We start from the raw sequence: 27,320 nt of genomic DNA, 5'->3' as shown, positions 1-27,320 counted from the left end.
GAGGAGCAGTTAGTTCCTGTTTCTTTAATCCCCAGGATCCCTCTCCCTTGGGCTGGTCGGACAGGACTGAGCCTGCTGGTTGCAGGTAAGGCTGGAGCAGAGAGGGACTTGGGTGATTCAAGTGCCACTAGGTTGGCAATACAGTTGCAGATACTGGCCTAGACAACACTATTCTCTTAAATCACATAAGAATTCAATCATAGATCCACTAGACTCTGCCCATCACAGAAAAGTAAATAACCTCCCCGAGAATTAATTTTGGGGAATTAATCCAAAATGTTCAAGACACGTGGCCTCAGTAGTTATAATAAAAAAAAAAAAAAAAAAAAAAAAGCCTAACAGCATAGGAATGAATAAGTAATTTTTGGCTCAAACTTACAAAAGCAGTCATTAAAACGTACATGACAAATTGTGCGTGACAACTTTGAAACAACACAAAATAGACTTTGACAAGCTAAAATTTAAAAAGGAGTCAAAATTATATCTACCATATGGACATAATTATGTTTTTGTTCAAAGCATAGAGAACAACAACAAGAATAATGCACCACAGTGTGAATGGGGGTTGACTCTAGTTGGTGGAAGCAGAATTTATACTGTTTATTTTTCTTCTTATTGACATTTTATGATATTTTTAATGAGCATAGGTTAATTTTCAATGCAAAAAAATAAATAAGCTTTGTTTTTTTTAAAATAAAAAGAACTAGCCTCCTGGAAAGTCCTAGTGCATTTTGGAATTGTTTCTGAGTCTGGCTCAGCCCACCTCCTATTTTCTTCATCGTGCAGCCATGATCCCATGACCCAACAGCCTGGTGGCCTGTGGTAATCAGAGCTGTTAAGTAACTTCCCTGAAATTTTGAGGGTTTTGCCATTTTCCCCACTACCTTATAAAGAGTCTTCAACAGGTTTTTGGCTTCATAAACTATCAGAAATCCATTCTTCCTCCCAGCAGTCCATTTTATTAGAATGATGTGGTGAAACACAGGACCACACAAGCAAGGGCTGGTTTTAATTGTTAACCATTCCCCATTGTGTTTGGTTTCTTTCTGCTCCCTGATGGGCTCCACTAGAACTCTTCTGTAAACTTCTGTTCCTTAAGGACTCCCAATCCAAATAGGGCCGCCTGCGCCCCTCCTCCACATTGTATCCTGAGCAGAGGTAGCCAGGTCACAAGCTTGCATCAACCGATGATGTTTCAGAATCCTTACCTAAGAAGGAAGTGGATGCTAGGTGATCATGGTGAACACAAAAATATCAAAGGATCCTTGTTACTGTCTTCCAGTGATGAGTACATTTTCAAGTTCTATTCCAAATACCTTGGCAGCCATTTTACTCCAGGGAGCCAGAGAGGGGAAAGTCTGTTCTTGCATCATTACCAACAGCTTGGGGAAAACCCAGTCCTTTCACATACAAACAGGGCTGGCTGCATTTGATTGCACAGAGCCAGCCAAATTGGGACTTCTTAACAGCTCATGCCTCTGACAGTTACTCAGCACCACCTCTGAGATTTAGTAGAGAGCAAAAAACACTCCAACAGGCCCCTTTCACACATGGAAGTGTGAAGTACACGTGGTTTTCTGTACCTCCTATCAGCCTTGCTTTGGTGAAGAAGAAGATTCAGTCAAATTCATTTCCATAAAGCAATGCTGCTCTATATGACTCTACAGAAACCACATTAAAGGTATCGAGTGAGGGCTATCTGTATTACTAGAAAGACACTTTGACAAACAGTAGATTTTCAGAGTGTGATAAATGCAATACAAGGCTAGATGAACCCAAGAAGATTAAGAAGAAAAAAAGCTGTAACAGTAGAGGAAGGAGAGGGGCATCTAAGGGAAAACGTAGATCTAGAGATGATAAAGAAAGGAGTGGGAAAAAAAAAATAGGGCAAATTTCCATTCTGAAGAAGAAAAAGCACCCACTTTTTACCTCACTTTGGGTCTGCATCTGAGAGTATAAACGGCATTGAGGAGCCCCGAATCTTCCAACAGGACTAAATTCAGTTTTCCACAAGTAGTTTCCTCACCCAGTGCAGGAACCTTCACACCTTCTTTCAGCCTTCCTCTCTTCCACCCACCGATGAAATTAAATGATCTCCAATATTTACATTTTGCATTTACTTCTTTTTAATTTTGACAAAATGAATTAGAACTGAGGAAATTAAAAATGAAATCTGATACAAGGTCAATTGAAGACGTATTTTGCAGAGATTGACAACCACGTTGGTGGTAGTTGCCCCTGCCTCCTCAGTAAGGTTTGCATGATTGTGGCCTTTTCCAGCTCTCACCAGGGAGCCAAACAAACTCAGTAAAAATCAGCACCATTTATTAACACTCTTATTTTACCAGACTATGAGGTAGCCCAAAAGAAGAGTATACATGGCTCCTTCCCTTAAAGAACTGAGAATCTCAAAACTCTGCATACATAAGCCCCAGCTAAGATTTTAAAGGATCTCAGAGCTGGTTTACAGTAAGAAAATGCATATTCATCTGATAATGAAGAAAATATGGAAGGAAGGTTAGTTGTAAGGAAACCCTTCAGATACTCCAAGATTTTCTGGTACAAAATGTAATCTATGGGAGCTTGTTAGAAATGTAAAATCTTGGACCCTGCCCCAGATCTCCTGAATCAGAATTAGCATTTTAACAAGATCCCCAGTATAGATACGTGTTTGTTAAAGTCTGAGAGGCACTTCCCTAAGACTTCTCAAGCCCCTTTACACCCCCTGTTCAAATTGAACACAATATGGCTTAAAATAGGTAAGAAAACATAGAGGCAGGTGTAGAGGCAAGATCAACTGTTGGGTTTTTTGTTTTTGTTTTTTTCCAAAAAAAATGAGGCATTTCAGAAAGTGCAACAAAATTAATCAAACAAGTACAGGAAGAGGGCAAACAAGGGTTTCAGTTACTGATAAGCTTGATATGAGTCAATTGACTATGGCTACCAAACAAGAAAAAAAAAATTGAAAAGCAAGCAAATACAAAAGCTAAAAACTGCATTAATAGAAGCATGGTATCTGGATCAGGAAGATGACTGCCCTACTCTACCTTACACTGGTCAAGTCTTATCTTAAGTGCATTCAGTTCAAGATATTGCAGTTAAGAAAAATAGAGACAAACAAGAACATGTTCACTTGAGAAAAACCATGATAGTGAAATTAAAACCCTGACCTGGGGGAAAAATTGTTGAAGGAATTGGAGTTGGTAAATTCATTTAAGAAAGGTTTTGATGAAAATAAAAAGCTTAAAAATATGGAGGAAAATCATGTGGGGAAAAAACACTTGGTCTGTGGACAAGCATTTGAGAACCATTGGTTAAGATACCTGAGGACAATTCAAACCCCGGAAATTTGTCATTTAGGACATTATTGGATCTCCAAAGCATCTTCTGCAAAAACCAACAATGCAGAGAAGCAGGTATCATTCTCCTCAAATTACAGGAGAGCATGATCAATGATGGAGCCTGGTCTAGAACAAGGGTTTCTGAGCCTTTGTCCAATGTGCTTACATTACCCAGCCTGCTATGAAATTCCTACCTTGGTAATCATTACAGAAGTAAAGGAAGTAAAAGTGACCCCAAAAATTTATTTTGATTTTTTCTTCTACCCTATGATCCAAATACAGTTGCCACTAGCCTCAAGTGCAATAGTGTACCGACACATGGCTAGTGGAACTGAGAAACTGAAATTTTATTTTTGTTTAACTTAATTGAAAAAATAAGTATAATTATTTTATATTAAACTAATATTTAATTCAGTTATTGGAAAACTTTAAGCATGTTTGAGGCATTTTGGATATATAAATTTAGTTTTTCAATATTATGAAATCTAAATATTATTTTCAAGGACAATTTAATATCCTAATTGACATGTTCTGTATGTAGGTGGAAAATATGCCCCAGAGAGCAAATATGTACATGAAAGGAGATGCAAAACATTTCAGTATTTTACATATTTATTATATGTTAAAATGTTTTAGATATGTTGAATTAAACAAAATATATTATTAAAATTAATTTCACCTCTTTCCTTTTACTTTTTTTTTTTTTTTTTTTTGGTGGTACGCGGGCCTCTGGCCTCTCCCATTGCAGAGCACAGGCTCCAGATGCGCAGGCTCAGTGGCCATGGCTCAACGGGCCCAGCCGCTCCGCGGCATGTGGGATCTTCCCGGACCGGGGCACAAACCCGTGTCCTCTGCATCGGCAGGCAGACTCTCAACCACTGCGCCACCAAGGAAGCCCGTTCCTTTTACTTTTATAATGTCTTTATTAAAAACTTATAATGATCTGTGTGGCTCACGTTATATTTCTATTAGACATCCCTGTTCTATGTCATTCTGAAAAAGTTTGAAAAGGAACTCAAACCTCTTTCTCCAAGCTGAGGCTGCCAGTAGTTCACTTTTCTATCAAACATGCCTGACTTAAGAAGGAAAGATGCAAACTCTGCTGAGAAGAGCAAGATCTCCAGCATTGCTCCCTCATCACCCCTCCAAGTATTGCAGGGGTTTTAGTAGACCCCTTAGGAATGCATAGTTCCCCTGCTGTAAGACACTCTCAGACAGCGAAATCGGACATTTCTGGAAGGTATTAAATACAGGGAGAAATCCCTTCTCATTCCTGCACCTTTATTTCAGGTGAGTGGTGATCCCTTAGGTGGTTCACCTCTTTTGCTGTTGCCCTGTCTCCCCTTGGGTGTGACCGATCATAGAGGAGACCATTACCCTGTTCCATCCTCTGCAGGGGAAGCAGTAAAAATCAAGCTACATACACTTCAATGCCAGGAATGAAGTTTCAGAGAGCCTGGTTCTTCCCATCTTCTCCAGACTAAGCCCAAAAGCTCACAATTGGGAATTGTGGTTTGAGAAATAAGCTTGGAATACATCATTCCTTTCCTCTTCTTCTCTACCTGGCTATCTCCTGTTCATCCCAGTAAATTCTTCTTCTTTCAGTAAACATTTCCAAATCCCAACTGCTAAATTTCAGTATCCTTTCCTCTATTTCCATCATACCCTGTGACTCCTTCTTTCATATTTATCACCACTGTCCACGTCAAAGATTTCCTAGAATCTCCTGAGGTGTATTTCCTCATCATTGCCTGACATTCTTAAGGTAAAGGCCAAAATGCCAAGGACGTCCTGACTTTTGAGAGAATCTGACTAGTTTACGGGCCTAAGGGTAAGCAAGGTGATGGCCTAGAGTATTTAACAGTGCTTCCCAATCCTCACATGCCAATTTCATGTTTTTTTACCATACCTGAGTTCCTCCAGAATTCTTATTAATATATCTTTCAATAGCTCATATTTTTCATTTAAATGTATTTAAAGAAGAAACTTTACATCACTGTCTAAATGGAAAACTAATATTTTTATATGCATTAAAAGAACAATCAGGGGCTTCCCTGGTGGCGCAGTGGTTAAGAATCCGCCTGCCAATGCAGGGGACACGGGTTCGACCCCTGGTCCACAAAGATCCCACATGCTGCAGAGCAACTAAGCCCATGTGCCACAACTACTGAGCTTGTGCTCTAGAGCCCACGAGCCACAAATATTGAGCCCGTGTGCCACGACTACTGAAGCCCATGTACCTAGAGCCCGTGCTCTGCAAGAAGAGAAGCTACTGCAATGAGAAGCCCGTGCACTGCAACGAAGACCCAACACAGCCCAAAATAAATAAATAAATAAATTTTTTTTAAGTACAAGCAGTCAAAATAAACATTTATCTACTACCACCTAAAATCCTCTCTTCTACCACCAGTGGTATACCCATTACATACAGGAATAATGGTCTAGAACATCATTGGCAGAACAGATGGAAATCTAAAGTGTGGACGTGAACTTCCGAAAATTTCATGGCAAACTAATTTGGCTTAGCAAACCAGGTTTTTCAGAATGAAGACTTTCTCTGAACCACGATCCATGATATGAAGATCCCCTCTCTGGACTCAGAGCCAAGCACAGGATGAGGAATAGGGAAGTACAGGAACCCAGTAAAGTCTAAGAAAAGCAAAACTCATTCTCCAACCCATTCCACTCCCAGCCTCTAGCTCCCAGCAGCGGCATCTCAGTGAGCAGCATACTGAGAGTATTGGCATGGACAAAGATTTTAACAGGGAGGCAACAGGAAGCAAATAGCTGAAGTCTGAAGTTTACTTCGCATGTGCTATGTATCCCAAAGTGGCCGATGGGTCCCTCAAGTGCTTCTCTACCTCCTCCGTCAAAGCCTTTATTTAGTGATAGTTTCATAATCCCCCTTAAAGCAGGTTCTGTGGATAAAATAAATTCAGCTTGACTTTTTCTTCTAAGTCCTCTTTCTTATTTGGGAATTACTATTTTTAGCAGCACAATTTAGTTTCTCTTTATTCATGCATATGAAATGAAATAAAACTCATCCCTTTGGAAAATGATCTTAAAATTCTAGGACCTCAGATTTTATTAAAATCCCCCAGGTGCATATAATGACTTTAGATGTAGACTACACCATAGTCTTCTGTACATGATCTTATTTCAACCAACTCTCAAATAGGAAAAACAAAACAAAACACTGGTATTAAAAAAAAATTAAATTAAATAAACATGGATTTTGCATAATATATCCATAGGGATTTAGACAATTAGGATGGCAAAGAAAAAGTTTCTGGTAGCTAAATGGATAAGAAACAAGCAGTTTCCTTCACACCAAGTAAAACTAAGAGTGCTGCAAAGAGGTTATTTTAAAGGCAGATTTCCACGAATTGTCAATCACTCTTGGTTAACAGAAAATTACACCCATATATTCTTAGAAATCTCTCAGTTCCCTCCTTACTGTGTAGTGCTTTGGTGGTAATGTTCCTCTTTGAGGTGGTGTTTGTTAAATACATGTGGCTTGATGTGAAAATGCTAGGGGATTTTTGCATACTTTCCTAGCCTAGATGCACATATGCTCTTAGAAATATTTTGCAGAGATAAATAATGGTTTAACACATGTTCTACATAATCTTTTTTTGCATATAAAAATAATATTTATTAACTTAGGTTGTACTATATATTTAGTCAAACCAAGAGATTAACACAAAAACAAGTAAAATCTTTAGACTCCATTCAGCTTGAATTTCATATTCTGGATAGGACAGGAGACCGTCTTTTGCTTAAAACAAAACAAGAAAGCAAAATAGCTTCAATGACATTTTGTAGGAGAGAGCAGACCTGTGGGGAGCCAAGGCTGAGCCAACCAGGCACTGTGGCTAATCTAACGAATTTGCTGCCCATGTGAGAGCCACCCTGCTCAGCCCCAATGCTGACTTCTTTGCTATTAAGGATAGGATCCTTGTTATAAAAGTTCAAACAAATTTCCAAAGCCCTCACGTCTTCCTTGAGGTGGCAGATGCACCGCTGGTTTGCAGTACAGGTGGTCCGGGAGCTGAAATCACTCTGTTGTAGCCTTTTGTGCTTTGGCAGCATTTTCCAAAATTTTCCTTTTCCACTGTTCATAATCCTGTGTCAGATCTTCATCTTTCTGCTGTTTATGTGGGATCTCTACTACATTCTCTATTTCCGTCGCTGAAGGTTCAACCACTGTCTTCTTTTTCTTCCACGGTGGAGTAGCTGAATCTCCAGGCTCTCTGTCGATCTGCTGCCCAATCTTCTCTAACTGTTTACAGAGTCGATCAAACATGGCTTTTTTTACACCGGATGTGACTGCCATTTTATTTTTGTCCACCTTTAGCTTTAGAATCTTGCATGCTGAAAGTAGTGCAGCAGTGGTGAAAAGCGGCCTGGATAAGTCAAGATCCATGTGCTGTGTTTGTGGAAGACTGGACTCATAGCTTTGCAGTACCTTTGAAGCCATGTTCACTGCTTTTGTACAGCTAAACTGTACAGCTAGGTCTCTTATTCCAATATTCAAGTTCAGGCCCAGTAAACACTCAAAAGATTTAAGACAACTCTGATACATCTTCTTGTTCAAACCAGAAAGTTTAATTAAATAAGCCCTGTCCAAGGGGCACTTCATGCAGGAAGCTCAGCACCTCCAGCTCGGCAATGCCCAGGCGCGGGGCTAAACGCCAGATCAGACCAGGCTCCATGGCGCGGACAAAGACTACCTACATAATCTTTTTGAATAGTGGAAATATTGCTCTAAAAATTAATAGCTCTTTAGAGGGAAAGGATTATTTTCTTGGTAGAAGAAACTATATATTGACAATAGCTCTTTTCAACATGTATAACTATTCCCTTTTTACTATTTTGCCTGAAACATCTGACAAATATTGCTTTTCTAGGACCCTTTATAAAGTATGAAGGCAATATCAGTTGCCAGAATTTCTATCCCAGAAATTAATAAGCAGAGAAAATAATATTTTAATTAACGGTAGGACCAGTACAAAAATATAACAATTTTTACTATGCACAGAAAAGGAATGATCTATACTATTATTAACTTTTAATGTTAATTGTACTATATTAACATGAACTTTCACATTCTTGCTTTCTACCCTCAGAGACTTTCATATTCATTATCTCCTTTCAGTTTCTATGAAATAAGACAGCAATATTACCCTGAATTTAACTATGAATAAGTGGAAGTCTAGAGAAGTTAAATACTTTTCCCCAAGTTACAAAGCAAGGTAGTAGTTAACTAGGACAAATTCTACCACTTTATCTTATGGTCAAATGAAATTATCAAACTATGGTGCATCTTCACACTGTGTATCAACCTTACAAGTTAGAGTGTCTCCTGCTCCTGCCATTTTTCTTCTTTGGAACCTTATGTATCACTTGAACACAGTCCCAAGAAAACCTCACTAATACTATATTACCTAATAGCATTTATTCAAGCTATGCTGTAAATGATCACCGTGTTGGGCAGTACTTTGAGGGAGATATCATTATTCCCATTTGACTGATGACAAAGCTGAGGCTCAGAGAGCTTAAGTCACGTGTGCACGGTCAGACAGGCAAGAATGGTTAGAGAAGAAATGGAATCTGGCTCCAGCAAACTGCAGAGCCAGCATCTTTGTTCCTCTCCAAGACTCCTCAAGTGAGGTCATGGAACTCCAGAGTCATTCTCCAGCAAATGGAATTGTTCAAATATAGACAGGCTAAGAAACTGACCGAAGCTGGTCTTTATACAAGCTAGAAAATTACTTCGGTGAGTCAAATGAATTGTTATATTACAAAAAGATTATCCAAAAGAATACATCAAGCATTAATTAATGTCTCATAATGTCTTATAAAGAAAAATATTAGCAAGTTATCATTAACCTCAGAGGTAATCTGAAAAGACCCAAAGTTATCCACAGTGATCACTGTGGTGCAGATCTCCTGAAGACTAATGATCCAAATCCAATTCTATTTGGGCAGGAATGTGCCTTTGTATACATATGTGGTTCCCAATCTGCTGTACTTCTGGGGACTCTGCTCTATTCCTCCCTCTGACTGTTGGACACTATGGCATCACCTCTCCAACTGATGTACAGTGACAGATCATCCCTCTGTCTAATCCCACTCCTATTTGGAATCACACATTCCCTGGATTAGAAAGCATTGTTTAATACTTCGGAGCAGCAAACAATATCAAATTGCATCTGAGAATAAAAAAGTAAGTAAGCAATACTGATTAGAAATAATCATTCTCTTTTGCAACACCTAGCCCATAATTGGTGTTTAGTTAAGTATCTGTGAAGCTGAACCCAATAATATCAAAACAGTTCAAGAGGAAGCTTACCCCAGGGAAGAGAGCCATATGTAAGATCCACAATGGATCATTGAAAATTCGGTGTACTTATGCTTAGAACCATAGAAATGGAGGAAGATTTAGAGACAGTTATATCACGTGAACAACTAAGGCCCAAAGAGATAGACCCAAGGTCACAAAGGTAATTAGTGGCAAAAGTGGGCCATGAACCAACAAGTCTTGGTCACATGCTCTTTCTAAAAACATTGTCATGTAGAAATGTATTTTTAAAATAAACTCAATTGTACTCTCAAATATGTGGTTACTGCAAAGCAGATCTCTAAGTACATGTATGTTTATCACATGCAGATAATTTTTAAATGCTGGATATTCCTAAGCCTGACCTGAGTCAAGAGACCTGGGTTCAAGTCTCAATTTTTTTTTTTTTTTTTTTTTTTTTGCGGTACGTGGGCCTCTCACTGTTGTGGCCTCTCCCGTTGCGGAGCACAGGCTCCGGACGCGCAGGCTCAGCGGCCATGGCTCACGGGCCCAGCCACTCTGCGGCATGTGGGATTTTCCTGGACCGGGGCACGAACCCGCGTCACCTGCATCGGCAGGCGGACTCTCAACCACTGTGCCACCAGGGAAGACCAAGTCTCAATTTTTAACTAGCCCCTTGATAGCAAGTCACTTTGCCATGCTGGATATTGGTCTCCTGAACTGTAAAATGAAGATGCCAGATGTAACTGTTAGGTTACAACTGACCAAAAAAAAAAAAAAAAAAAATCAAACTGACTTAAGCAGAAAATTCAAACTGACTTATGTCCAGAAGTAGACATGCTTCAGATGGGTCTTAAACCAAGGATTGCATCATGTCACCGGGATCTAATCTTCTCCTATCTGCCTGCTATGTTCCTTTATATTGGCTGTGCTTTTAGGCTCCATGTGTCACAAGATGGCTGCCAGCTACTCTAGGCCTGTCTCCTCTACAAGTCCTCTGAGTTAGGTAAAATCAACAACTACACTGGACAAAATGCCTTTAAGATCACTAACATTTGCATTGATTTCTGGTTCTATGAGATCCTATTAATGTCTATCTCAGATTATAAGAATATAGGAACTGTTTGGAGGAATGTTAGTAGCTCTCTGTACCCCCAAAGGAAGAAATCTGTTACATTTCCACTGCCATGGCCATGATGTAACACACACTTCATGGTGTGCCTCACACTTCCTAGTTGTAGTTTCCTCCATGTACTCTATTGTCAAATGTCATTTTGCCTTTGAATACACTCTTCCCTCTGTCTGGGATGCCCTTATTCTTCCTTGTCTGTCTGACAAAAGCTTACTCACTGAACAATACATCACTTTCCCTGGGAAATCTTCCCTGATTACAACCCTCCACTCAAGTGAAATTGATCACTCGGTTGTACTTAGGCCTTCCTACCTACCTGGACTGGAATATATGTCATATTATATAGTATTCATTTATTTACATGTCTTCTCCAAGGAGTATTAACATTTGGAGGTGAGGAACCATGCCTTATTCATCTTTATGTCCCCAGTGCCAAATAACAGTGCCTGAAAGATAGCAATCATTCAATAAATTTTGATGAATCAATCAATGAATCAATAAAATCTAGTTCCTCTGAACTAGAACATTATGGACTCCCATTCTGTCACCCTAAAACACAATTTAAAATAATGCATCTCCCTCCCACACCTCACTCCAACTCTCTGACAATAGCAAATCATTTTACAGTCTTGTATGTTCATAAAGCAGAGTTGATCCTGCTTTCTAACCATTTTTAGGACAAATGTTTATTTGGTTTTCACAAAATGAATGGGATTCCACCACCACTAAATCTGAGGCATCTGGGCATTAGAAACTATGCTCCCCAATACCCGTACAATTATGTAGGTATATCTCAGTATTGCATTCATTTTCCTAGGAGTTCTTTTTTTTTTTTTTTTTTTTTTTTGTGGTACGCGGGCCTCTCACTGTTGTGGCCTCTCCCATTGCAGAGCACAGGCTCTGGACGCGCAGGCTCAGCGGCCATGGCTCACAGGCCCAGCCGCTCCGCGGCATGTGGGATCCTCCGAGACCGGGGCACGAAGCCGTGTCCCCTGCATCGGCAGGCGGACTCTCAACCACTGTGCCACCAGGTAAGCCCTCCTAGGAGTTCTTTGATGAGAATACTGGAGAATACTTTTAATAGAGTTTGTTGAATGTTCAATTTGTGTTGCCTATCAATATTCCTCAGCGATGGTGGTTAATTTGAGAAAAAAATTCTGTGTGCTTTGGGAATCTGTTAACTAATAATATTCCCGCTCATCTTCCATAGCCAGAGGTTATTATGCCAGAGGACTCTGGGGTGCAAAACCTTGCATTAGGGAACCGCAGGACAGGAAGCTGCGTGTAGGGTTATCACTCTATGGGCCCCACCTATATTCTACCTCATTATTTTTATACAGGGAGAATTAAAGCTTACAAAAGGAAAAGAAAGGTAATGTTCAAAGAGGAAGGCAGGCCATTGCTCTTGTCTTGGTTATAGGAATGTGGAAATTAACTTCTGATGACATCTATAGCTACCAGCAAGCAAGACCAAAGCATGGGTCCCTGGAACAATTTCCATGATTCACTGTCGCCTAGGAAAAGCTCAGCTTAATGGGTTGCAGTACTGACTTGGGTGTGGCTATTACTTCTTAGACCTCAATTAATAGATTGACCACCAGTTTACTGCCTGCCTTGGAACTTAAGGAACCAAGGAATTTAGTGGGATATACTATCTAAGCTCAATGATGTTTCATTTGCTTGACTCACTGACCATGACCTGGGAAAACAAACAAACAAACAAATTCCAAAATCATCTACATCTACCAAAAGAGCTCATTTGGTGTTGTAATACTGATACTATTGTGATTACAAATCCACTTAGAGACCACCCACTACACCACTGGAAAAGAGTCCAATAGAGGCCTCTTAAGAGTTCGCCCTCACGCTCCTGCTCTAGAGGCTCCACCTTTCAGGTTCCTTGAACAAATCATGCTCTCGCTCAAATCCAGGCTTGGAGCATACTGTCCCATCTGCCTGGAATGCACTTCTCTCACTGCCTTTCTGATCCCTCCGTTTCACCTAGTCAAATCTTGTTTTCCTTCAGCTCACAGTTCTCCGGGAATACCTCCCACGATCTCCTGGACTCAATTATACCTCCTCGCATCTAGAACTTTACCTTCCCTAACACTTGTCACACCTATAGTTATTTGTTCAGTGTTTGCCTTCCTGGATTGATTGTAAAGTCCATGAAGGCCAGGATCCTTTCTGTCTTGTTCACAGATGTGAACAAGAAAATGGGAGCATGGAGTAGTCTTATTAAATTTGGGGAGAATTAAGAGAAAGTTCTCTTACACAAATAGCAAAAAGGGGGAATATCTGGGAAAGGAAGAAAAAGTGAAACCAAAACTAACATTTCAATATATAGTAATTCCCTGTTATGTACCAGGCACCGGACTATGATATGCTTGGGGACTGCAAAGTCCAACAAGTCATGGTTCCTGCTCAATAAATTATGGTTGTCTTGTTCGAGTCAGAAAACAATAGGTTGATGAAACAAAAGGAAATTCGAATTCCTGAATTGGGGAGAAAAGACAGCCTTTGAATATTTTCAGATTTCATTGATTCATTTTACCTTCTTTACCTGCAACCCAAAATATACTCTGAATTCAAACTTGTGTTTTGTAGCTGAATATGGAAAGTAAAGGCCTGTTTCTTAAGATTTATAAAGACATTTGGAGGCTCTTTGCTTTGTACATTATAGTATTCTTTCAAAAAACAGGTCAATCAACAAACATTATGGAACCCCTGCTATGGGGCCAGCACCATGCTTACCGCTGCGGGCTGTAGAGTTTAAAAGAGATGCTTTATCCTGCCTTCATATCTCAGCTCTTCACATCCTTCCTAGATGCATAGCTGCTTGTGTTTGTGTATTTACCTTTTCATCTTCCCTTTAAATCAGCACTCTGTAATTGCAGTAACACATTTTGGTGCTGTGTTAGGTGAGGAAGCTGAGATAGTTGCTTACATGACTCAACAGAGCTCATGTTCTCCCAAGTTTCTTTTATTTAACATTCCATCCTCATTCTGACCACACTGCCTTGGCAGCACCACTAAGTACCAAAGATGACAATGATTAAGTCCTGTCTCCTGAATAGAAGATACATTACAGATCTGTTTTCTTACAGTAAGAAAAATAATGCTAGTCGCCATCTGAATATTAGAGACTGTACAATTCTACCAAAAAAACACTCCTGTATTAAATTTCCACTGGCCTACCAAAAAAAAAAAAAAGAAAGAAAGAAAGATCAAAAAATGTGTTTATCTTAGTAATTGGAGTTTTTCTTCCAGAAGCTGGCTCTGCAGAGGGGGACTGTAAAAAAACAAACAAACAAACAAAAAACCTCTCCTCCCTATGCTTTGATGGGGACACCCCATGGAGCTCAAAGTGACATGACAAAAGATAAGCGTAGGTTTTTGGAAATTCTCAAGAAGCCAGGAAAGTAGAAGTACCAAAGCAGAAAATGTAAGTTGAACAAGAATTTAAACAAATTAATGTTTACTTGGTAGATGTCAACCCTTCATCCCCCAGATGGTACAAATTCTAGAGACGTAAAAGAACTTGGGGTTGGGCTTCCCTGGTGGCGCAGTGGTTGAGAGTCCGCCTGCCGATGCAGGTGACGCGGGTTCGTGCCCCGGTCCGGGAAGATCCCACATGCCACGGAGCGGCTGGGCCCGTGAGCCATGGCTGCTGGGCCTGCGTGTCCGGAGCCTGTGCTCCGCAACGGGAGAGGCCACAACAGTGAGAGTCCCGCGTACCACAAAAAAAAAAAAAAAGAACTTGGCGGTTGATTCAAATGGATAAAATCAGAAAGCTGGAGAGAATTCAATATGAGCTATCAAAGAAAGAAGGCACTGGGGTAATTAGCCTTCCAGGAAAGCCTAAAAAGCCTTAAAAAAAATCAGTGATAGTTCAGAGATTTCTGTGTCCAGAGTGTGCTCCTAAGGCAGTTCCTACATGAAGTCTATAAAATGGCCCTTTTGCCCAGTATGAAGAGATGGGGTACGAACAGATACTGAATAGAAGAATACCTTCTCCTTCTAGTCAGTTCTCTGGAGTGTTGTCAACTAAGTGAGTAAAGGAAACGTATAGCTTAGTTTTTTCTCTCAAGACTGACTCACATTTTACTAAAAATAATTTGTGCCCCTCTTAATAGTTGACCAAGTGTGTTATACTGCGCTGAACAATTAAGGTAGGTGCAGCTCATTAGTCCATCTGCAGAGCAGTCTTTGTATCCCAAGTAATGAAAAAGAAAAAAATAACTCAGTAGAAAAGTGATGATAGAATGAAGCAAACAAATTACTTGGGAATTAACACCCCCTGACACACAAAAAAATAAAGTCTATTCCATCACAGGAACTTCTTTCTGCTTCCAAGAAAATCTGACGTCTAAAATGTCAAGTACAGTCTTGGTTAAATTTCAAAGGGAGTCAGGGTATTAATCAAGGAATGCCTTTTTCTTGGTTAGGATCATATCTGCCTCTCTCCAAGGAAGTCTAGAAGACTTTGGACATTGTAAAGCTGTAGTTCTCAGAGTCTAGTACCCCTTTCCGTTGCATGCCTTTCTATCAAATCATCAAGAAGTATCTGGAAAACTAGACTAGATTGACATCCCTGCTTAGGGTGTGTCAGTCAATTCTGTTCTGCAAATGAGCCAGGATCTGGAGGCATCCTTCAGACTGGAGTGAGGAACTTGGTGGGTGGCCTACGGGTCTGGGCTTTGTAATAGAAGGACACAGATAGAACTTCTAGCCATGAGAAGCTGCAGAGGAAGATACTCAGAGTCCAGGGAAAGATGCCAGTCCACATCCAGACTACATAAACACTAAAGAGAAACAGCCGAGTGCCAACCTAACACTATAAATAAAGAATCTTGGCTTTGTCAGAGGGAAGCCCTTATTGTCTTAGGGAATATGTCACAGATACATGGAAAAGCACAGAGAGAAATACATCAAAGGTGTGGGTAACAATAAAACTCAGCATACACATAGTGATTACAGTTGTTAAAGTGCTTTCCCACAAATGATTGCATTGAATCTTCACAACTCCAGGGATAGAAGAAAGGCAAATATTTTATTATCATTATTGCTGTGCCCACCTTCCAGGTTTATCGTGAGGCTAGAAATCAGATGTTAAGTGACACCTATCCTGCATGTGGCCACTCAACACATCTTGAGACCACCCCATGGAAAAGAGGTCTGATCCTCCATCCTGCATAGAGGAGAGGGCCCATGTTCAGACCCTTTATGGTCCCAGTTCCCACACAGTGAGCTCACCCACACATGACTGGGCCAGATCCCGCCTCAGACACTCAGACATCTTTGTTATGACTAATCCCACCTTTGGAATGTCTGTGGTCAATTAATTCCAATTAAGTCTTCCATTCTTATAATCCTCATATGCCAAAAGAAAGTCAGTTTACCTCCCCTGTTCTTAACCCCTTAATGCTCTGTACTTCTTCTCTTTGGCTTCTCTCCTCAAACCACTAGAACCTCTGCAATCTTCTTCCTTTATGTAAAAGGGAAAGAACCAATAAACACAGCATCTCCCCACATTATGCTCTATATTTCACCTACCATAGAACTAAGGAGAGGGGTGAAAATTTATTACTCCTTAATGCCACTTTAGAACCACCACAGTTCCATCCTGGTACCTTTGACATCTGACAATACCACTTTGTACACTTCTATATTTCTATCATCTACTGACCTCCTGGTCACATTCTTTAAGACATAACACTCCTCTTCTCCCCTCAAACTCAACTTCTGCCATTATATTCCAGAAAACTTCAGTGTCTTTGGGAGCAATCCACCCAATACCTTCAATCTACTGTTCCTTGACCTCAAATACACAATAACTATTCTCACCTTCACTCCACTTAGACTTCCCCACACTGCCAGGGTACATCCTGAAACTTGTCATCACCCAGAATGGTTCCACACCAAAAATTTTAACTACAAACACTGCATTCTCTGACCCAGCTGTCTTTCCTCCGGTGCTCTCAGGACGCTCGCTTGAACACACCTGCTCTTCAAATTCATTTAGTCCTCCAGCTCCTGGGTCTTCATTTCCTCAGAGTCCATCCACCTTCCCCCAAGCAGACTACAAGTAGTTGGCTATCTGACCTACTCACCACCAGCACCCTCAAATCCAAATATGTCTCTTCCTGTATTGCCCTCACCTAGAAAACTCCCAACACAGGATCAATGCCATCTTGGTACCTAAAAGGCTGAGCATTCCTAAGCAAAATGTTAAACCATTCAGATTTATGTCCTAACAAACATAAGGTCTCCAATCTTAAGACTTCAGTATATCTCAGTCTTTTCACTTAATCAACATTCCTTCCTACTCTCCTCAGTAATTATTTTAAACCTATACATCTCTGTTGAGGCCCCCTCACTCTAAGTAGGCAACATAATCTTTTTCTTCACTGAAAAAAAAAATTGATGTCCAGAGAGGTAAGAGGAAAAGGTGGGAGTGTGGTGTCATAAAAGCTAATTTTTTGGAAGAATCCTCTACTCTCTCTAGAGACCATTAAATAGAGAAGTTCTCAGGCTCACACTAAGCTCTCTTCTCTGCTCATTTTCAGAGGTGTATCTCATCTACTCCTATAGCTTCAATTATCTTTTTATGCAAAGGACTTTGAAATCTCTATTAGCAGTCCAGATCACTTGCCTATATACCATTAAAGCTTTAACTCAACATTTCCACTTATATATCTAGAAAGTATCTCAAATCCTCATGTCCTAAATTATTCTCTCTCTCTGTCTCTCTCTTCCTCTGTTTCACACACACACAGACACACACATCGCTTCTCTTACCTCCTCCTCAGTAAAAGGCATCACCACCCATTAGTCAAGATAGAAAACTGGTAGTCATCCTTGCCTCCCCCCTCTGCCTCACCCAATTCATCAACAATTTCTACTAATATTATTTCCTGGCTTTCTCTCAAATCCAATCACTTCCCTGTTCAAATAATGAATAACAGCCCTGTTCAAATAAGGAAACTAAAGCTGAAAGAGGTTAAGACATTTCACGATACCACACAACTAGTAGGTGGCAGAGCCAACTCGTCTGCTTCCAAAGTCCATGCTAAAAATTCGACAGTACTTTTACAGGGGGCTCTCAGAGCCAAAGATATCTTCAAGAAGCACAAATTAGACTATTCCAACTGCAGAATGGCCCAAAACCCAAGGAAAGAAGGCACAGGGGGTAATCAGCCTTCCAGGGAAGAATTTAAAGCCTCAAACAAAATCAGTCAATCAATCAAAGAACTTCTGTGTCCAGGAGGCTCTCCTGAGGCAGTTTCTACATAAAGACAATAGTGGCACTTGTGCCCAGAGTGAAGAAATAGGGGTACAGATAGATGCTGGATAGAAGGAGAATATATCACAGAATGTGACCATTGATGAGGATATGTCTTGAATGAGAATAGCCTTTTGCTTTTTTTTTTTTTTTTTTTTTGCGGTACGCGGGCCTCTCACTGTTGTGGCCTCTCCCGTCACGGGCCCAGCCGCTCCGCGGCATGTGGGATCCTCCCGGACCGGGGCACGAACCCGTGTCCCCTGCATCGGCAGGCGGACTCTCAACCACTGCGCCACCAGGGAAGCCCCTCTCTTTACACTTTTGATGTCAGTGAAGTTGTCCATTAGAGAGACTGAGAAGAGATGAATGTTAGAGGAAAAAACATTAACGAATGGCAATTTTTCAGCATTCCCCAAAGATGAAGTTACCTTGAAAATTATGTAAGAATACACCATGAGGCCTATGGAAAGGTGATGTAAAGAGGTCTGTTTTTTATACTGTATCATCTTTCTAGAGCTATATCTTTATATCTTCCTGAGTGTGGCAGCCAAAATATTCTTTGCACTAGAAGCTGCATCTACCTCTATTCAGTGGTTCAGAATTTTAAATTACTTTTGGTTAAAAACATGGGCTTTGGAGTCTGGCAGAAATAGGTCCATGTCCTGAGTCTCTGCCTCTTCCCAGCTGTGTGGCCTTGGGCAGGTCTAAGATGAGGACAGTAACAGTATCCATCCCATAGTGTCACTGTGAGGTTTAAACCATCAGTGAATGTACAATGCTTATTGCAGTGCCTGTGGGTCTTAATAGGTGCTAATTATTAATAGTATTAGTAATACTATCGTTCTCATCATTATTGTTATTTTTACTATGAAACACATACCCAGGGACATGTATTTGTGTATCTAATCCATAGCAGCTGGGTCTGAAAGACAAGAAAATGTGAAGACTCTTTTAGAAGATGGGAAAAATAAATTCCAATACACATGCAAACTTAAGAATACATGGCTCTTCTGGATAACTTATGAGCTAATTTCTGGAAAGGAATCAAGAGACAATCTCTGTGAAAGTAATATTTTAATTTAATATTTATTTTTATCAAGATAATTCATGTAGATTTAGAGGCAAATCTTACTACCATAAAACTTATAACAAAAAACAATAGTCACTTATTTGGGGTGGGGTAGAGGTGGACTCAAAATACTCATTATTATATGGTGAAGGTGAGAGAAAAGGTTATATCTAGAATAACATCTAGTTTGGGGGACACCTAAGCAACTCGGTGGATGGCAGGCCCATTAACTAAGATAGAGAAGACTGGTGGTTGAGCAGGATTTCAGCAGAGAGGGGAAGCAAAGAATCAAGAAACCTGATATTTAGCCATCAAAAGTGAAGATGTTGGGTAGACAATTTGATATACAGCTTAGAGGTCAGGGCATGGGTCATGGGGAAAGTTACTGATTTGGAGATTACTGGCATGTAGATGTTAAATATTTAATATTTAAATGATAGCAACTCAGGTGAAGAAAGCTAAAAAACTGATGCTGAAGCCTTTCAACATGCAGAGCTCAGGCTGAGGAAGAGCACCCAAGAAAGGTGACTGAGAAGCAACGGCTGTTAAGACTGTCAGAGTCAGGAGGATGCTGTGACTCTGGAGTAAACAGTGGTTCAGGGCTTCCCTGGTGGCGCAGTGGTTAAGTATCCACCTGCCAATGCAGGGGACACGGGTTCGAGCCCTGGTCTGGGAAGAACCCACATGCCGCGGAGCAACTAAGCCCATGTGCCACAACTACTGAGCCTGCGCTCTAGAGCCCGCAAGCCACAACTACTGAAGCCCGCACACCTAGAGCCCGTGCTGTGCCACAAGAGAAGCCACTGCAGTGAGAAGCCCGCGCACCGCAACAAGGAGTAGCCCCCGCTCACAGCAACTTGAGAAAAGCCCACACTCAGCAACGAAGACCCAACACAGCCAAACATAAATAAATAAATAAATTTATATTTAAAAAGTGGTTCAAGGAGGAGGGCGTGGACAACTGTGTGCCTGCAGCTCAGTAATCACAGTATAAACCCAGCCGCCCTTTATTTCCCTGCTCCTACCCTCAATGGACCACTGGGCTTTTTCTATTATTGTTCTCTTGCATTAGAATGGCTCCTCACCTGCCAAAATCCTATCTATCCTTCATGACCCAGCAAGAATGCCATCACCTTGGTAATGCGTTTCCTGACTCCACTAATTAAAAATGCTCTCTTCCTCCACAATATTCCATAGCCCATTGTATACTATAACTTATTCTGCCTTGTGCTGTAACTATATATATTCTCTCTCCATCCTTCCTGTATCCCAACTGGACTATAGTCCCCCAACCCCTATAATGCAGCAGAATGCTGGGCATATACTAGGTACTCAGTAAAGATTTTTCACTGAGTCAAATCCAAAAATATAGAACTCAAGCCTGGAAAAGTTTCTTCAAAGGACAATCTCCTTTAACACTTTAGATTTCTGTTTGTCAGCATGTATATCTTCTGCACCCAAGCCCAGAAATTATTTATACATTTTCCTGACCCTCTATAGAAAAATAGTGGGGGGAATCATTCCCCAAAAGCAAAGTTTTTAAATGACATCATTAAAAAAAAAAAAACAAAAAAAAAACCTACATGACCAAAAAACAGGGTAGTGTGGGCAAAGCTCCTGTCACATGCATTGGCTGCGTATCTCCTGAGCTAATGGCTATTTTAGAAACCATTTAGGCTAAACTTTCCCCCAGATCCCAGGTATGAAAATAACAAGTTGCAAAAGTTCCATGGATGAAACAACATTTGTGATCCCTGAACTTCACAGTAAAAAGCTAAAAAGATTGTACTAATCCAAGCCTTGGGTTAGCAGCCAGCAATTCTTCAATCTTCTTGCTTCAAATATCATCATGTGCTTTCATCCTCTTACACTGAGGAGAAGTGTGGTAGAAAGAAGTCACTGGAAAGTAGTTCTGGCTAAGAGTTGGAGGAAGAGGAGAGAGAAAAACAGGTTATCAATGGTAAATACAGTCAGAGTCAAAACTTTATAAATCAAATAGAATTTCTACAAGCTTAATGAGGGAGAATTATTTGCCAAGCTGCCATGTGCAACATGCTATAAAAACAACTGGGATTTAATGTCATGACTGTTAATTTTTATGATTTCGTTTATCCCCTCCTCTTTTTTGCACCATGTTGCAAAACAGTTCTCTTTTGAAACTAATCACTCTTTTGTGGTCAACAGCAATTTACAAATTAGACGCTCAGACTTTTGCTAAAAAATTTAGGCCTTTACACGTATTTGTAGATAGACAAATAGCCTAGTGATTAAGGTATGCATTCTTTTTAGTTGCATATGCCAGATCTACCAAATATTTGTGATCATCCAAACTGGTTGCTTTTTGTTAAAATTTCTACTTCCTGCACTTTCAGACCCACATATTCAGAGGTAGAAAACTTTCTGAGAGTGCAAGGTGAAGATTCTTGCAGATGCCCAGCAGTAGACTACATAAGTGTAAATAATCAACGTAGCCCCACTTTGCTGCTACACTAAAAAGTCCAGTAACCTCTTTTTCTTAATGGTTGTGCCAGTTCCACCACATTCTGGAAGGTATTGGTTCCCTTAAGTACAACGTGGAGCCATCAGAATAAAAGGGCAGCATGAGGGAAAACGACAGTGTGGGACTTTGTGGTCTATAGATTTAGTTGCTCATACAAGAACCTGGGAGGGGGAAACCCCCAAAAGATTAGTCACTTTGTTTTGTTTTGCAGAACTCAATTCAGGTTAACAAAGCATTTGCCATCAAAGGAGATGGGAGAATGGCAGTATTCACTTGCTCTGGTCTGAATAAACAAATGTGGGATTTGTGGGCTGACTAATGTCCTGGGATAAACCAGGCATTCAGCCAAATTCTAGGAGTTTTGATGCAAAGACAGCAAGCCCACACTTTTCTTCATGGAAAGTGCTCCATGGGAGTATTGATGTCCACAAGGGCAGCCTGGGTCTTCAACTGCCTTAAAGATTCACCCAGGGCTTCCCTGGTGGCACAGTGGTTGAGAGTCAACCTGCCGATGCAGGGGACACAGGTTTGTGCCCCGGTCCGGGAGGATCCCACATGCCGCGGGGCGGCTGGGCCCATGAGCCATGGCCGCTGAGCCTGTGCGTCCGGAGCCTGTGCTCCGCAACGGGAGAGGCCACAACAGTGAGAGGCCCGTGTACCGCAAAAAAAAAAAAAATTAAAGATTCAGCCCCAGGGAATTCTCAATGTTTCTGTAATTGAAAACCTAGATCAAGTGATAGAAGCAGAATTCCTTCTTCTTGGAAAGTGTTAAATATGCCATTCATCTCCTTTTAGAAATGTGTTATCACTGTCCCTTTTTAAATACATTATCCTGAAAATATATTATTAGGCTGCTAAAATGTGACTCTGGTCCTATCTTTCCTTTCATTCACTCATTTCATTCACTGAGTGCCTTCTGTATGCTCCAGGCATCATGTAAGGCTCTATGGATGAAACAGTGACTGAGTCAGAGCCAGTCCAGCTCTTGGGAAGCCTCCGGGCAGCCTCTGACAATTTCAAGGGCACTGGAAGAGTATTACAATCTTATAATTTTATTTTTGGTTAGAGGAAAGTATTAAAATTTGTAGTTTTTTTAGTGGGAGAAACAGTAAGCCCCTCAATTAAGGTCTCAGCATAAGTCTGTGGGGAAGTCAGAGAGTTTCCCTTTATTTGACCCCCAGGATCCCCCACCATGCTGTGAGGACCAGAGTCATCACTTAACCCTAGGCTAAAGTAGATTTTATTACAAATGACAGCTAGTGAAATATCAAGGACTAAGTTTCACAGGTTCTTAACTAACTCAAGAAAAACTTCCCAGCAGCAGCTCATGCAATCTCCTTTAAATCTATAAGGCTGGTTTATCTACCCAGATGAGAAACATACATGGCATATGCAGGCTAAAAGCAAAATCCCTGGAATGATTCAATGTGAATATAACATAAACTAGAAGGAGAAAGTTCACTGTGATAATTGGTACAAAGGGAGCATTTTATGGGTCTCCAGAATATCTCCAACCTTCCTTGTAATGTAGGGTCTTCTTAAGTAGTATTTACCCACATTGGAGCCTTCATATTTCCCACATGAAGATGTAATCTCCATGACTTATTAACCCTCCAGAGTCCCAGGAAGAGCCTGCCAAACTGCAAATTTAGATAATTCCCTTTAAGAGGCATTATATGTAACTGCCTTTAGAAGGAAATTTGGCTACATTAGCAGAGATTTCAAGCAAGCTCTTTCACAAAAAACTGTCAAGGAGTGTTTATGAAGTCACCTGATCAGTACCAAGTTTAACATATTTAGATTAGTCTCATCAACATAACTCTTTAGGAATAAAAGTATTACAAAATCAAGATCTGGAGAAGGAGCATAACCCCTGCTTAATTACTGTGAGGAGGGGGGAGAAAGTTGAAAGAGAAAGCTATAGACAAATTGGAAAAGAGCTATTTCAGGTATAAAAAAATAAGGAAGGAAAACCTGAGCCTGGGATTGGATGATAAGCAGATAGCAGAAGCCACCACAGAAACTCTGTTTGACCAGAGGCTCAGTGCTTGCCTTGAAGGAACAAGATGAAGTGCACAGCCCACAAACCAGAGGAAGCCTGCACAGGAAGCGGAGAGGAAGATAGAGGCTTATGAACTTGGGGACAGGATGAAGCCAGTCCATGTGAGGTTCAAAAAAACCAAGTAGGCAATACGAGCATCAAAGTGTTTCCTTGTGTCATTAACTCAGGACCACAACCTGATTTCAAAACACCATGGAACCACGGATGGAAAAACTGTGTAAACTGGGGCCATTTAAAACAATTTCTCTCCGCCGTATGCTTGTCAGAGACGATCAGAACCCTCTGAGCACTTTGCAAGGCACGCACTGGATCTCACTGTGGTGAGCGATTTGACCGGCAGTGTCACATTTCCCAGCAAAATTAGACAAGCAGCTTGACTTGACAAGTAGCATGAAATAACATAAAAAGCTTCCCTAGACAGTGCCAGAGAATTAGGTGCCAAAAGCCTGAGGTGATTATTAGAAAATGGTTCCCGCCTCCAATTGTCTGACTACAGTCTCTTCATCACCAGGAAGCTGCTACAGCAGAACCCAGCCAAAGCAATCACTGCTCCCTTAGGAAGCATTCACTGTTCACCGTGAGCTCACGCTAACATTCCTGCTGTTTGCAAAGTGGCTAGATGGGGATATGACAGCAATTCCTGTTGTCAGTGAAAGAGACATTGCCCAACAGGATTTTAACTTTTAACTGGATTTCAGCCATGCTGTTTCCTTTGGTTACCTGTCAGCCGAAACTTCTTTGGTATCCAAGTTCTAGTGTATTTCATTTCTATGGTCATCAGAGCAGTACAAAGGAAGAAAAACTAGAAAGGGGTCAGGATACCCCAGTTCTGTCCCTAATCAACTGCAAGGCCTTTAGCCTGGCCAAGTTGCTTCCCTTTTCCTTTAATCATAAAATGAGATAATATAAAACCTGTCTCAGAGGGTTACAGTCATAGGAGAGAACAGATGAGCAAAATGTTATAGAAGGTATATTCATATATAATACTTAAGCGGTGTGTGTATGTGTGTGTACATACAACTTTTTAAATGTTTTCCAGTTGCATAAAAGTGAGGTGTAGATCTGGCAAGTACCTGGATAAGAAAAGTGACATGGACAATTGGATATTTAAGAACAAAAATGCCTCCCTTGATTCTACAGGGAAAAGATAATTGTCTAAATTGTTCAGACCATTTTTCTTCTCCAAGTCCTAGTCATGGAATCTATACAAGACTGAATTTCATGATTGCTGGCAGACAAAATATTTTGAGGAAAAAATAACACTAGCTGTTGATTATTAAATGTTTACTATATGCTGGCCAATCTGTGAAGCACTTTACAAATATTACTTCACTTCCTCTTCATTACAATCCCATGAAATATGTATTATTTAATAACATGATACACTATGCCTAAGTTTAGGAAAGGAATTATACTCCAATAAAGATGTTAAAAAAATACATTATGTAAAACCTTCCAACACATTATAAATTGAAATGTATTTAAACTCATAGCCCTGGATTTAAAAATCAGGAAATAAAACTGTTTCTCTTGCTGAACTCAAAAAAAAAAAAAAAGAAAGAAATTTATTGTTTGAACTAATATTTAAATTCAGGTCTGTCTGACTTCAAGGCCCTTGGTCTTAATCAGAGCCATTACAGCTCTGTGAAGGAAATTATGTTTCTCTTTTGCCCCAACTTTTTGCAGTTACTATTAAAAATTGGCCTGTGTGCTCTGGCTGGTTGGAGGGGCAGTCCTTGTGTGGCCCTTTGTATAAGAGCTGACAGTTACTGGAGGCCCACATAGAGGGAGTGGTATGAGGGAAGAGTTCTAAACGGAGAGGGAAAAGGAGCTTCATGGGTAAAGGACCTGTGGGACTTACACTCAGTTCTGAAAAGCTGCATTTCTTGGGTAAATGCCGCAGAGGTTTGTCTTTAGACAGAACAGGAAAGAGTCCCAGAAATACACCCACACTTACATGATCAATTAACCTGCAACAAAGGAGGCAAGACTACACAATGGGAAAAAAACAGCCTCTTTAATAAGCGGTGTTGGAAAAACTGGACAGTTACATGCAAAAGAATGAAACTGGACTACTTTCTCACAGCATACACAAAAATAAACTCAAAATGGATTAAAGACAAATGTAAGAACTGAAACCATAAAACTCCTAGGAGAAAACATAGGCAGTACACTCTTTGGCATTTGTCTTAGCAATATTTTTTTGGATATGTCTCCTCAGTCAAAAGAAACAAAAGCAAAAATAACCAAATAGTACTACATCAAACTAAAAAGCTTTTGCTCAGCAAAGGAAAGCATCAATAAAATGAAAAAGCCACCTACTGAATAAGAGAAGATATTTGCAAACAATATGTTCAATATGGGGTTAATATCCAAAATATATATATTTTTAAACTCATACAACTCAATAGCAAAAAAACAAACAACCCGATTAAAAACTGGGCAGGGAATCTAAATAAACATTTTTCCAAAAAAGACATACACATGGCCAACAGACACATGAAAATATGCTCAACATCACTAATCATCAGGGAAATGCAAATCAAAACTACTATGAGATATCACCTCACACCTGTCAGGATGGCTGTTATCAAGAAGACAAAAGATAACAAGTGTTGGTGAGGGTGTGGAGAAAAGGGAACACTTGACCGCTGTTGATGGGATTGTTAATTGTTGTAACTGCTATGGAAAACAGTATGGAGATTCTTCAAAAAATTAAAAATAGAACTACCATATGATCCAGCAATTTCACTTCTGGGTATTTACCTAAAGAAAACAAAAACACTAATTTGAAAAGATATATGCACCTCTATGTTCATTGTAGCATTATTTACAATAGCCAAGTTATGGACGCAATATAAGTGTCCACCAATAGAAGAATGGATAAAGAAGATGTGATACACACACACACACACACACACACACACACACACACATATATACACCTTCATACATACATACACACACAGAGAGAGAAATATTACTCAGCCATAAAAAATGAAATCTTGTTATTTGCAACAACAAGGATGGCTCTATAAGGTATTATGGTAAGAGAAATAAGTCAGAGAAAGACAAATACCCCATGATGTCAGTCATATGTGGAATCTAAAAAACAAACAAGGCAGAGATTGTTTGAAGATGGTGGAGTAGAAGGATGTGCACTCACTCCCTCTTGCGAGAGCACTGGAATCACAACTAACTGCTGAACAATCATTGACAGAAAGACACTGGAACACACCAAAAAAAGATACCCCACACCCAAAGACAAAGGAGAAGCCACAATGAGATGGTAGGAGGGGTGCAATAACAATCAAATCAAATCCCAGAACTGCTGGGTGGGTGACTCAAAAACTGGAGAACACGTATACCACAGAAGTCCACCCACTGGAGTGAAGGTTCTGAGCCCCATGTCAGGCTTCCCAACCTGGGGGTCCAGCAAAGGGAGGAGGAATTCCTAGAGAATCACACTTTGAAGGCTAACGGGATTTGATTGCAGGACTTTGACAGGACTGGGGGAAACAGAGACTCCACTCTTGGAGGGCACACACAAATTAGTGTGTGCATCGGGGCCCAGTGGAAGGAGCAGTGACCCCATAGGAGACTGAACCAGGCCTACCTGCTAGTGTT

At 40.4% G+C, this 27,320-nt stretch overlaps 1 pseudogene; it reads right to left on the bottom strand.

Annotated features, from left to right (window-relative positions):
- Positions 1-6,058: 6,058 nt before the first annotated feature.
- LOC137227904 (origin recognition complex subunit 6 pseudogene) overlaps positions 6,059-27,320 on the bottom strand; it is a 75,973-nt pseudogene continuing 54,711 nt past the window's right edge.

This window comes from Pseudorca crassidens, chromosome 7, assembly GCF_039906515.1.
Source record: "Pseudorca crassidens isolate mPseCra1 chromosome 7, mPseCra1.hap1, whole genome shotgun sequence".
Classification (NCBI taxonomy): Eukaryota; Metazoa; Chordata; class Mammalia; order Artiodactyla; family Delphinidae; genus Pseudorca; species Pseudorca crassidens.
Note: the sequence above shows the minus strand (reverse complement) of the source record. Positions and strands in the feature narration are given on the sequence as shown.